General features: G+C 33.0%; 1 long non-coding RNA gene across 2 annotated transcripts; it reads right to left on the minus strand.

Annotated features, from left to right (window-relative positions):
* Positions 1-584: 584 nt before the first annotated feature.
* Positions 585-12,544, minus strand: LOC130047087 (uncharacterized). Of its 2 annotated transcripts, XR_008796137.1 has the most exons (7): positions 10,937-12,544; positions 4,116-10,561; positions 2,822-2,891; positions 2,442-2,540; positions 2,268-2,343; positions 1,883-2,019; positions 587-1,666 (listed from the first exon to the last, which is right to left on the minus strand). It is a non-coding gene; the product is annotated as an uncharacterized LOC130047087 (long non-coding RNA). The 2 variants fall into 2 exon arrangements; XR_008796136.1 differs by having other exon boundaries at positions 585-1,666; positions 4,116-12,544.
* Positions 12,545-14,045: the final 1,501 nt, after the last annotated feature.

Raw genomic sequence — 14,045 nt, forward strand, 5'->3', positions numbered from 1 at the left:
ATTCAACTCTTGACGGATTTAATTATCGCTGATCTATCGTTAAGTTAGTACTTAGTTATTGTTATAATTTTCTTTCAATAACTGTTAACAAATCTTATTAATTGTTTAATTGCCTTTGTTAGTAAATTCTGCTGTGCTATTAAAGGACATTCTGACCAATACCAGAATGAAAAGGGGCCTAGCAATATTCACGTCAAAATTCCGACTAGCTACACACTGGATTTGCAAGTAATATTGATAATAATATTTTCTATATAGCGCCCTATATAACTATAAATAACCACTTTAAAGCGCTGCACACAATAAAAATGATACAGTATGTTATAAAAGTAGTAAAAGGGAATTATAATAGCATTAAGACAGATAATATCAAAACAATGCTAGCAAAACATCAATAATGTGAAGTAAAATTACTAAAATCTTAATAATGATGTGCAGGAATTAATCATTAATCATGAGCAAGGTTCCACGCCGTACAATCAAATGATCTAAAATACACCTTGCATAAAATACAATAGTTGAAATAAATATACAATTATATACCTGAAAAGTCATATTAACTGATGGTAAAGAAACCATAAAGATTTACTCACCTATGATACTAATAATATGCAAGTCTAAAAAGATGTGTTTTTAAATGTTTTTTAAGTGTTCACATTCTGACAATGGGAAGGGTATCAGGCAGAGAGTTCAAAAGTATAGCTGCTGCCACATCCAAGCGCCTGTTTCCATATCTGGAAGTTCGATATTTAGGTCTAAAACTATAGAATGAGCAATTTAAATTGACGCTGTTGAAATTTCTGTAATATTGGTTTATTTGCCAATAGCCTTTCTTGCTTTGAAAATTGACAACAACAAAATAATCCCATTGTATATCGATTCATTTGTGAGACATAAAATACAATAGGGAGGGGTAATCATTGGGCAACATTATAATGTTGCTATATAGATATGGGAGGGTGACAATTGAGAAGCTGAAGCCATCGAATTTGTTACAAAGTTGAGTTGTTAATTTTCCGTTAACATCCATGTTGAGTAATGCATCCAAAGGTAAATTGATATTGCATTGGGTTTTTTCACCTTTTAACGCTGAAAATATATCACCACCTTCAAATACTAAACTCGTTGACTATGAATGTTGTTATCCTATGAAAATTAATCACGTGTAAGAGAATGTAACAGAACCAGACTGTGTCCGTTAACTTTTTGTACCTCCTTGTACGTTATATAACTACAAATTACCGATTCCCCAGTTACATGTATGGTAATATGTAAATGTCCGTGCTTTGTCTTGTCTTAAAACAAATATGTAAGATTCCATAAACACCAACAAAAAAAACTAATCTTGAAAATGTGTAATATTAATGTAGTTTAAGATATGTCTGTTTATTTACAACTTTTGATAGGGAAAGGATATCTGTGTGTTAGTAAGAGGATGTAACCTCGTTAACACATATCACCAGAAATGCTTGTTTTCCTTTCAGAGCTGTATTCAAACGGAAATGTTGCCCTGGGTAAATCAGCTAGCTCTTCCTCTGTATTTGACGTTCAATATCCCTATGGTCCAAACTTCGCCGTAGATGGTATTCTTGACCACGGCGTATATGGTGAAGGACCTGAGTGTTTCGCGACATCGCAGGAGGCAAAACCATATTTACAGATAAATCTGGGAAGAGAATACCGGATAATATTCCTCAGAATGTTTAATAGAGCGCATTGTTGTGGTAATCTCTCATTATTCTTTCTTAATACAAAACACCCCTCTGCATTATGACGAAGTAAAAGCTTTCACAGGTTATGTTTCTTTCTTAATATTTAGTTTGTATTAATAGAATGTAAATTTCAGGTGATAGATTGCATGACGTCATAGTCCTAGTCTCACCTGTTGGTGGAGAGTTCATGGTTTGTGGATTCTACAAGGGACCCGGTAAAACACGTGAAATAGTTGACATTCCCTGCGAAGAAGGAACTGTGGGACAGATCGTGAAAATCCAAATCACCCGTGGCACGCTGAACTATCTTCAATTGTGTGAAGTAGAGATATATGCACTGTAGAGTGGTGAAACATGCGGTGGAATATTAACAACCGTTCTCTCTCAATAGATCTAGTTTTGGAGATTACATTGTACATTACATATAGCTTTTGTGTTGTATCACTTGTATGTGACTATCTAAGTATAGTTTATCATTTAATTTTTACTACTGTGATACAGTTCTACTAATAAGCTGTCAGTTGATTCGAGTTAGCTGTATAAAAGTTTGCTTACCATCATTTGTTTACTTTTTGTGTTAACTCTGGTGGTTACACAATATATACAACCATTGTCTGTTTTACTGTCAGTTCTGAAATACGCATGAAAAAGTGAAGATACATGTAAAGGGCAGTGATGATTAAACTCGGTTTTTACGGTCTCATCAAAAGGACCGCTCCATTTAGTCACCTCTTTCCTCATGCAAGTGTAACGGGGTTGTAGTGGTAAATTATAAGATGAATTGGTATTTTCTATTGGTTTACTCTGGCATATTTACTTAATTGGATTCTGCAAAACATATCAAGAGAAATTAAGTGGATGTAAGTCAATCAGTACATAGAAAGAACATCATAATATATATTTACATTTTAGATTAATTTATCATAAAAACATAGTCACATACATTACTAGACAAACGGTAATGCTAGAGTTATTCCCCTTTACACGATATCATTCAAATACTATAGTTTGAACTTATTTACATATATGGAGATAACTTTCATCATGTATATTAATTCTTAATATAAATACAAAGATATAAGTGTATGATTATTTTACAAGTAACCTACCAACAATGGACTGAATCCTTTCCCTATAGATTCGATTGATATATTGGTAATAAATCTCTATGTATACGATCTACAAACAATATCATACACTTTACTACAGTCTCTTATAATACAAACGTATATACAAAGTTATAAAAATATCCTTGATCACTGAAACCCTATGAGAATAAAATGTTTAAAACAGTAACTAATTTATCTCTCTCAGACATCTGTTTTCTCACTATTAATCATAGATTAATATCATATTAGCTTGAAAATACGGATGCGACATTTAACTCTGGACACGACAAAAGTCCGGAGTTTCGCCAACCCTTTTATTAAGAATACAAATAAACCCTTTACAAAAAAAGATGGGATTTTATGTCCACAAGACATGCACCAACATTTACACTTGTAACTATTGTAGTTTTTAAGATATTTCACCTGAAATCAAAAAATCCCATGGGATTTTGGAGGGATTTTTAATCCCACTTGGGGGATTTTCACTCCCACCAAAAATCCTATGGGAGAAAAAATATAATTTCTCCCATAGGATTTTAACTCCCATATTTAAATTTAAAATGGGATACAATGTCCCATAGGAGGAAATGTCCCATAATGAACATGAAATGGCAGTGAATATCCTATTTGAGCATGAATGGGAATAAATATCCCAAATAAAACACAGGATGGGGACTTGCAAGCTAAGGAATGACATTAACTTTATATCTAGTAATTACACTCCTAAATTATGTAGACCTATACATGTGTTAATGGATAAATGTCTAAACAACATGAGAAATTAAATTATATTAGAGCTCTGCATTACTAAACTCTTTCCCATGCAATTTTAATTGTATACATATAACCCTATCACAAAAATATTAGAATAAAATTGAACGGTATTAAATTATGCAGTTACGTAGAACACTAACTTATTTACATGCAGCTGTTCACATTCACTATTTACAACCCTTTACAGGTCGTCAGGTGTGAATATTCACAGGAACCGGTATTTCTGTCTGTAATAATAATAGTAGGCCCTATGGTACCATCCCCAATGAAAAAAATAACCCAAAAGGAATGGCACAATTTCTTACTCAAAACTTCGCTTCAAAATAATTCGAAAATTCTGCTTTTATCGTCCCCACCCCAATTGTCATTCTGATTCGGTAATCCCAGTGCTTTTATTAGGGGGGTGTGGTATATACCCCTACTCTTATCATTATGGGGTTCCTCTGATATGTTGTGGAATTTTGGAATAGCCTAGCTTACAGTTACAATTTGTTTACAATATATTAAAATTAGTGCTTACGGTGAAATCTGCTACTGCTAGATGATGCTAAGTTGTTTCGTGAACCGAATCAGACATCTCCAACAAGATTCTCGAAGATTTAACAACACAAGAATCATTTTACAAAATGCATGCTTCGGTCCATCATTCTCCCTCTGACAATCACATTCATTCTGAAGCCAAAGTACTTTCTCCTATACCTTAAGCGTCAAAAAGACTTTGACAGGTAAATACGAATAAACGGTTAACAGACATCTCGACCCTAAGAAAGTTCAGTCCTGGATGTTCTAGTCCAAAAAGAAGTATGACCCAATCTTATGCATTAATTTATTAAATTTCCGGTTGAGCAACAGCCAAATCCTCTAGAGACATTGTTTACAGTTATATGACATTACCTAAATGTGTGACACAATATTAATCCACCCCTGCTCAAAGGAGCATAAGCACCGAGCATAGACCTAAATGTTGCAGCCCTTCACTGGCAATGGTGACGTCTCCATACAAGTGAAAAATTCTCAAGCAGGACGTTTACGTTTTTGTTTTGTTTTTTTAAATTTTGTTTTCATTTTTTTTTAATGTTAAACATGAAAACTATAACTGAATCTGTGTTTACAGCCAAAATTGTAACCTTCTGGATGCAGGAATAAAAGTAATATTTTAGCCTTCATTCTGTGTCATGTAAACAAAGACTGGAGTCTTTTTATGTTTACATTTAAGGTGGCTCACTACACCGGGAAATAGTTTCTCAAATCAGTACAAATTGATTTAATATTTTAAAAAAGATCTGATGATATACAATAAGTGTGTATGCCAAAAACAGCAAAAAATGCAAATTTGGATAAAAACATGATTTTCAAAAATATTATTTCAACACATGAACAAAAGACTAGTGGATTTGAGCTCAAGATCTGTAGTTCACCAGCCCAATGCTCTCTCTCTCTCTCTCTCTCTCTCTCTCTCTCTCTCTCTCTCTCGCCCAATGCTTTATTAATTAACCATTTAGCTATGGTGTTATAGACGAATAAATCGATCGATACAAATACTTTCCCAAAACATTTAAATCGCCACCTTGTAACATAGTGTCATAAAGCTTTAGTGTAGTGAGTATACCTTAACAAACCAGTGAAATTTTTAATTTTGTAATTGAATTTTCAAAGCATCTTTACTTTTGCACATGCAATTTTACAAAGATTATTCAATAAAGGGTTAAAAAAAAAACAACACTTAAAATACTTGTTTTTGATCCACTGTAGATTTTAGGAAAATATTAGATTCCTGGGTCAGAGAAATCTAGACATCATTAAATGATAATGAAGTATTGTATAAAAAAAAAAAAAAAAAAAAAAAAAATTCAAGACTCTCCAATATGTTTGCAACTAGGAGAAATGGTCACAAGCTATTTTACACCCGCATCCCTCTTGGATCGAACCACTATAACTTTTAGGATAACAATAAATCCTCTCCCAACAATGTGCACATCTGCAAATGGCAATGAAGCATTGTACAAAGTTTGAAGTTTATCAGATAATCCATACAGGAGGAGAAGCATTTTAATGCTCAATTTAAGACTTTGTGACAGACAGACTTACAGATATGGACAGAAAGTACAAAAACCATATAAGTATATGAAATGATTTTGCATGTAAAAAGTACATGAAGTGCACAATTATGATTTAAATGTAATTATCATTTTTATTAGAAATCTAGATGTCTCCTCTTTTTGCAAACAATTACACATCTATATATGAAGATGACATATATAGTGAGCATATAAAACTCTCCTACCAAAAATGCAAACAAATATGTGCAATGCGAGTTTGAAAAATATGTATGTCTTAAAAAGTGATTGACTAGATATCAGGAAGCAAGCAAGCTCACTCCATGTTACTGTGCTACAACTAACTGAAATTCACTACATTATCCAAAATCCACCCAAAAAGAACCAAAACCTACCAACACTAAATACCAATATATATCCATGTGAGGTCAAGGTTTCAGGAGTGAAACAATGTGTTTTTTAAACTTTAAATCATTATGTTTTACTTTTGTAGGATATTCATAATGTTGAAATTGATTTAAAGCAATCAATTTTCAACTGGAGATACAAGGTACATGTATGCACATAAATGTACCACCCTGAATCTCATATCATACCTTATTATAGCTGGCAAAATTATGAAATGAAATTTAATGTCACCACAGAATTTATAATTTCCATTTCTTTCTCTCAATTCACATGGAGACCTCCTTTTTTTAGAGTCTTATTTTCTTTTACTTGAATGTTCTAAATTGAAATCTAAGGAATAATAATCTTGGAAGAAAAATCTACATGAAAATATTTTCTACTTTGAGAAACAAAATGACAAACATAACTGTTTTAAATGTAAGTCAGAAATAGAAAAATAATTCAATTTAATGCACTTACATGTGTAATTGAAAGAAAATTCCTTTGAGTACATGATTTTAGAATGAAAATAAGATTGATTAATATTCAAAAAAGTATTTCAATTTCTTCAAAACTTCGATCTTCAGATGATTTTCCATCCATTGACACCCCAAACATATGATCACACACATTTAGCAGGAACATATGTTCCTCAAATCTCCTTCACATAACACTTGACTACTTTTGAAATGCAATTTAAGTCTTTTTAGAAATTAACAAAGATGAGTGTACAGATTCATACCCTAGCTGTTGATGATTGCTAAAACTGATCACTACTCAAAACTCTGAAACAAATCTTTATGGATTTTTTTGTATTTCACACACACACGCACACATACACGTACATGCATTCACACATCAAAAATATCAACAAGACACTGACCTTACCAGTCACCTGAGTTATTTAGTTAAAAGTATTACTAACCTCAATATGAATGAAATCTATATAATACAGTAACTTTTCTTGCTCTAGGCATGCATTTATATGCTAAATTCTAATATTCAGTAGAAGTATAATATAAGGTGTAATTCATTCCCCCAAAAGCGTCTATACTGATGAAACATTTTACAATTATAAACTTGATATACACTTTTAACACTATTTGGATCTGACCTTGAATCAGAACCCTGGAGTTGCAAGCGTCACAATTTTTGTACATCTCTTTCTGTTTTTCTTGACAATGCATCCATCATTTATAATATTCTAGTGTCAACAAAATTAAAGAAGGATTCTTTTAAATCATAAAGACATGTGATTACTATGACCATTTTGGTTCCATCTATTTTAAAGGTAGTATCAAAACCTTTAGATTCTAACATGTATATATAAACTATGTTTTTAATTATCAAATACCAAAAAAAAAACCAAAAAAACCAACCAACTTTTAGCTATTGATCTTAATCATAGTGTTTTATTTTGATAATTTAATTTACAGATACATGTATAAGTTGTCATAATGTCATTTAATTCTATTTTATTGTTGCATTCCTCTTCTTGCCCTTGTAAAGCACAATCTGATTAAAATAAGATCTTTGATCCGCTCCGTTATTGTTATAAATAAGATCTTTGATCCGCTCCATAACAATAACGGAGCGGATCAAAGATCTTATTGTAACGACATAACAATAACGGAGCGGATCAAAGATCTTATTTTAATCAGATTGTGTAAAGCACCTTAGAGTAATAAACTGTTTTATATAAGGCTGCATGTATATAAATTTTATTATTATTATCACTGATCGAGGTCATGAAATTTACAATTACCTGTTCCTTCTTTACCTAAAAGCATCAATAGCATTAAGGAAGATGTTATCTAAATTTAAATGTTTTACATATAAACACTATATATCAAGTTTGGCAAGTTTGGTTCCCCTTGGAGTCAGAATTTCTACCCTAGGAATCATGATATTTACAAGCTTGATGTTTTGTTTACTGTCACATTTAACAGAAGCTGACCACTAGCAATAGGTCACATAAGAGAATCAATTGACCTAAAAATCTATTAATTAACATGATTGAAATGTTTTAATCTTTATATCCATGATAAGATATTCTTTATATATTTTATATTGAATTCAATTTGGTACTTTGACCTCTTTATTTTCAAAATAATTGGAATTATGTCTATATACACACATGTGAGAGTTGGCCTCCAGCTAGGTGTCCAATGAAGAAATTATGAATAATGGAATGACAAATTAATGATTGTCTAATGCTTACAGGGATGGATCCAGGAATTTTTGAGAGAGGGGAATTTTAGCATTAATTTGGGTTATCAAGGGAGGGGGGTCCACCCTCAAAATGTGTTATTTTTACTTTATTTTAGCAACATTTCCTGAACCAGCACCCCCTCTGGATCCACCACTGGGTTATCATTTACTCCTTCATTCTTAATTACAAACCTAAGGACACTAAATTGTAATTTCACATTTTTTTTTTTTTAATTTGACAATATTTCATTATCACACAACAGCAAAATTATGAAAGCATATACATGTACGTACAATAATAGCAAATTGATTGTTCTGACATATCATTTGATATACATATATATTCATAAGAAAATTTGAACTATCATGCATATTATAGATTATCAGTCATCAAGTTTTTTGTTGTGTTTTTTTTTTTTTTTTTTTTTTTTTGTTCAAAGTAATTTCACATTTTGAATCTTGCTTATTAATTGATATGTTGATATGGAATCAAATGACATGCATGCAGGCAGAAGTTATGTGAAAAATGTCAGATCTTGTGTAGCAATTTGTAAACCCAATGATTACAAAGTCTATTAGTATTCTATATCAGTAAAAGAAAATCCTATTTTAATTCATAGTTTGCAATAGATATGATAAAAGGAATAAGCATTTAATAATAATTATCAAAATCTATAGTTTAAAATTGAAAAACAATCTCATAAAAAATATAACATATATTTTACACATGCATTTTTGTAAACTTTACAAAAGGAACAGATTTCCCCCCTGAATTTATATAAAAATCAGTATTATGTCCTGTGACATTTTGTTATTATGCTTTAATAAACTTCTAATATTGACTTTGTCCTTGCATGGTCATTTTGTCCATTTTTTTTATATCTGTACCCAGGTTTTACCCCAACTAATCCCTTTGTGTATAATACACATGGGATGTTCTTTACAGCTCAGCAAGCCCCTGGCTTTGTTTCTCATTGTTCCTTATCTACAATTACTGGGTGAATGACTTTGTGAAGATGTAATTTGCCATCTAATACTTTTATAAGCATTTCATATCATGATCAACATATCATGCTATTTCAGTCAATATTATAAATAATTCATTTGATACATAATATGTAATATTGTAGGCTTATATGGTGATATTTGGAAAATAATGGCAAAGCAATTCTCAGCATGAACATTGAAAATTATGTTGCAATATACATCACCCAATACAAAGGCAAAGGATACATTTTAATTTTTACGTTTAAATTCATATGAAATATTGTGAAATTCATAATCATGTGAATGCACAGCTGCAGAACTGTAGCTCTCTGAGAAAATATTAATTGGTACAGATCTGTTCCAATATTTTCTCAGAGAGCTACAATTTTGCAGCTAGTGAATGTGGTTAACTTATACTATATGTAATCTCTTTCTAATATTTGTTTAATTTGTACCTTTTTCATATTGTACAACAAAGTATAATTTAATGCACATTAATCCTCGGATTATAATAATGTTTTTAAATTATTATTATTTTTTTTTAGGCTTAATTTTTTTTTATTTATTTGTACAAGTAGAAATTAAGTGCATCATAATATATACTTTTAAAGTTAAGATGTACAATTGATATATAATCACTCATACCAACCATTCATACTCCACTCAAACATTTCAAAACTATGGATTATAAATTTTGATTAGTGCAAAATTTGCTAATTTCTATAAGGTCATCTCAAATCTTTTAAAAATCATATTAGTGACTTTTTGGGGGAAAACACCTGAAACACTTTTAAAGCCAATTTAAATGGTCCAGGTCAAGCATATTTTGCTTTTAGGCCTAATCTTTGTAAGATCATTTGTGCACTTTGACAATTATTTCTAAATATTCGGACTAGTATAATGAAGAAGTATGGATGTTTCAATTTTCATTAACATTTAATACCAAAACCATATCTCCTTTGCTTGACCAAAAAAGCCCCCCCCCCCCCTCCACACACACACACAGTGAGGTCTAGATCCGCCACTGTTTAATCTGTGATTTTGGGGCGAAGTTGGATCAATTTCATTTTATGAACAGGTCCAATGGTACGATGGATTTTTCATTTTCAAGACAAATTAATAGAAATATAAATTGTTAGCCAGTAAAAAGAAGTAATGATTTAAATCAGATACTTGGAACAGTGTTGATGTTAACAGGGACCTATATACTAGTTAGTATATAGGTCCCTGATGTTAACTTATGAAATTCTTATATTGTATACAAGATATTATCCAACTAACAGATAGACTTTTGCAATTATATCTTATGCATTATGAACTGTAGCTAAACAATATCACTATTAAAATCTTATGTCCATTTCCATGTAGTTGGGAATCAATTAAGCTTTCCTGGTTCCGATTTTGATTTAATTTTTATTTTGTGAACATAAATCAATATTTGTCTAATCCCAGGAAACGGTAATTTTGTCTGTAATGATAATAATGAGAGTCTATACGATACCCCCCCCCCCCCCCCCCCGTGTTTTTATTAGGAGGTGGTATTGAATACACCCGTAAATATCATTACAGACAAAATGGTAATCTATTTACAAGTGCACTTTATGTACTGTTCTCCACGGGCACAGGCACCGGAAGTATGGATACATGTATTTAGAGATTGGCCTTCTACTGGTATATTATAAAATGAATTTTATTATACCGGTAGAAGGCCAATCTCTAAAGCTTACAAAAAAGCGTGAAACGATTACATGAATCGAAAGAGGGATGAAAAATAGACTACGAATTCATACATTTCAGAGAAATTATTCCCACCAAAAAAATATGAAAAAAGGTGGGGGGGGGGGGTGTAGTAATATCCATATTTAAGGTGCCTGTGGGCAAGGGCGCATCCAGGAATTGTTTAAACGATGAGCGGATTGCGACCCAAGTTTGTGCCTATTCCGTCCCGGCCCCAAAGATGGGCGAATATCGCAAACTGGTAAAATGACCAGTTTTGTTAAAAACTATGGAAGTAAAGTGGAGTGACTACAACCCTCTCGATCCGCCACCGATGAACAAGAACTACATTACGGGGATTAGGAAGCACAGGGTTCATTTAGAATAATTGTAATATTTAAGGAAATCTTCGTGGAGCACATTATCGCAAATGGTTGCTGAAATTGAACCTTACCATAATTCCGCCGGCGAGGATTGCAGCTATTTTCACTTTCACATCGCAGGAGGTGCGTTTGATGAGCTATCAACTTATACAGACTATCTACATGTACAGGGGCGGATCCAGGAATTGTGGTTACGGGGCGCCACTTTATGAGGCAGTGGGTCCATGGCGAAGCCCTGGTTGGGGCCCAGGGGGCGAATTCCCCGGAAACTCCTGGGTTTTACAAATTTTATGGGGCTTGAAATATTTCTCCTATTTAGTCATTTGTACTACATATCATGTATGTATTTTCTATCATTTTAATAAGGTGAAATTAATAAAATGACCCAAATTTTAAGGGTTTTTTGGGGAAAATATTAAGTTTTCCCAATAAAGTAATTAAGAAAAATAAAAGATTTTGTCATTTATTTCTCCACCTGCGCCCCCTCAAAATCCGCCACTGATGTATATTGCAATAATCTACCAGAATATACTGACACCTTATAGGTGATACTTCATTAGTACAAATGGACACCACCACCACCACCACCATCCCTCCAAAGGGAGGGGGTGAGACTAACAACGAAAGGGGAAAAACACATTCATAGGCGTAGCTTGGGTTCGAATATTACCGAAGTACTGTCCCATTGGGTCGTCTCTTACGACAGGCAAGGAGTACTGAGGACCTATTCTACCCGGTGTTGTAAAGCATAAGATTTTCCCCCGCATAGACTTTCCCTCCGGAAAAACGGGCCCGGGATAGACATTCCCCCCGGAAAGATGGGCCTGGAATAGAATTTCCCCTTACGAAGAATTAACCCGGGTCCAACCCAACCCCCTAGGAAAAACCGTCCCAGTATAGAAATTCCCCCTAAATGACAGTACACCCCCATTCTTACATTTTAGCTATGTATCTGTTTCCATTTCTATTCCTAGAATTCTCTTGCTTATTCAGACCCAGTAATTCTTCTGATTATTTTTGTGTGTGTGTGTATTGTGAACAATCATCATCTTATGATTTTTTTATAAAAAGGAAATTGCTCAAATCGTGTAATGGTATATCAAAATTCATTCAGACATCTTAAGTCTTTATCGTTATTTACAAGTATCTAACATTTGAATTAGTAAAGTTGGGAAGAACTTAAATGATTTTTTAAATTTAAATAAACGAGAAAATTTAATTACTTCTATTTATACAGTTCATCTATTTTACTTTTCAGATATTTTAATTATACATCGTATAGTCGATTTCTTACGAAAAATCCTACTTATATTGACCATCGTTAAAGTCTTTTGGTAAGCATATTGTATTTACAATATGCATTTCAAAGTTTTCAGCGTGTAAATCCAACTTCATCATGTCAACAACAAAAAATATTTGTTTGTTTTATGAATATCGTAATATTAATGAGCGCATATCTATTTCCTTGAACTATTATAACAAATTAAATCCGGAAACAGGGGGGCGGGGGGGGGTCTATATATACCAGGGCGATTTTTCCGCCAAAGGGGAGACTCTATACTGACTTTGTACATAGGGGGAAATTATATACTGGGGCGCAATTCCGGGCCCGTTTTTCCGGGGGGGGGGGGGGTCTATGATACAACACCGGATCCCCACGGAATAAAACATACCTGATATACATATTACATGTAAAAGCCCTACATTAACTGGATACTGGATATTGGACTACAGGGGCTTTGCAATTGAGGACTAACCAAATCACGGTTAGGGTGGTTCGGGAGGGGTTGTCCCCCTCCCTTACGGGAGAAAATATTGAAGCAGAGCAATTTCAAGCACATTAAATTCTAATCTTTGAAATGATAGGGGGGGGGCCATCTCCATACCCCTTAATTCCGCAAGTGAGACTGTTAGTTAACTCTATGATAAAATTTAGAAGATATAAAACAGAAAGAATTTTGATACAAGTAAAAAGTTTCATATATTTTCGGAAAATTATCTAGATGTGCAATATTTAGGATTAAGCTCAATAAAAATCCGAAGTATGTAACATTTGATAAGGGTAATTTTCTCATGGGGCGCCTCTATGCCGGCTTGATTAGATCGCGTCGTATACGTACATTTAATGACAGTGAAATTTCAGTGTTTTTATTGAAGAAAATATGTGGTTGTCATAGACAAAAAACTCCGCACTTTTATCGTCTCCAGAGTTAAATGTCGCAATTTTAAAGGTATTTTGTTGATTAGGAATATGCATTGATTGATCACTATTTTACGATCAAGTGTTGCATCTATATATTTTGGAAAATGAACTATACGTGATGGCTGGTCGAGGGGTTGGGGAAAGGGTGGGTGCTTTGATCAGTCCGCTACTAAAGTTTTCCTAGTAATGAAGACAGTATTAAGTCTTCATTGTAAAATCAATTTCCAATATCAACCGTAACTATTTCAACTCCAGTAAAGCTTCCACCAAAAATTACAACAAACAACAAATCATCGATACATAAATGTTCGAGATTATGTCTCTAGGTAGTGTCAAAAATAACAGCGAAATCTTTCTTTGGAAGCGGAAGACCATAATGATAACAGAGATAACAATGAGGTCTTCAGTTGGAAGCGGAGGACCTGCATTACAGTAAACAAAAAACCCATATATATATGTACTAGACTAGATAGGTTAGGGTCAATGGCTTATGATCTCGTGTCTGA

Source organism: Ostrea edulis, chromosome 6, assembly GCF_947568905.1.
Source record: "Ostrea edulis chromosome 6, xbOstEdul1.1, whole genome shotgun sequence".
Lineage (NCBI taxonomy): Eukaryota > Metazoa > Mollusca > Bivalvia > Ostreida > Ostreidae > Ostrea > Ostrea edulis.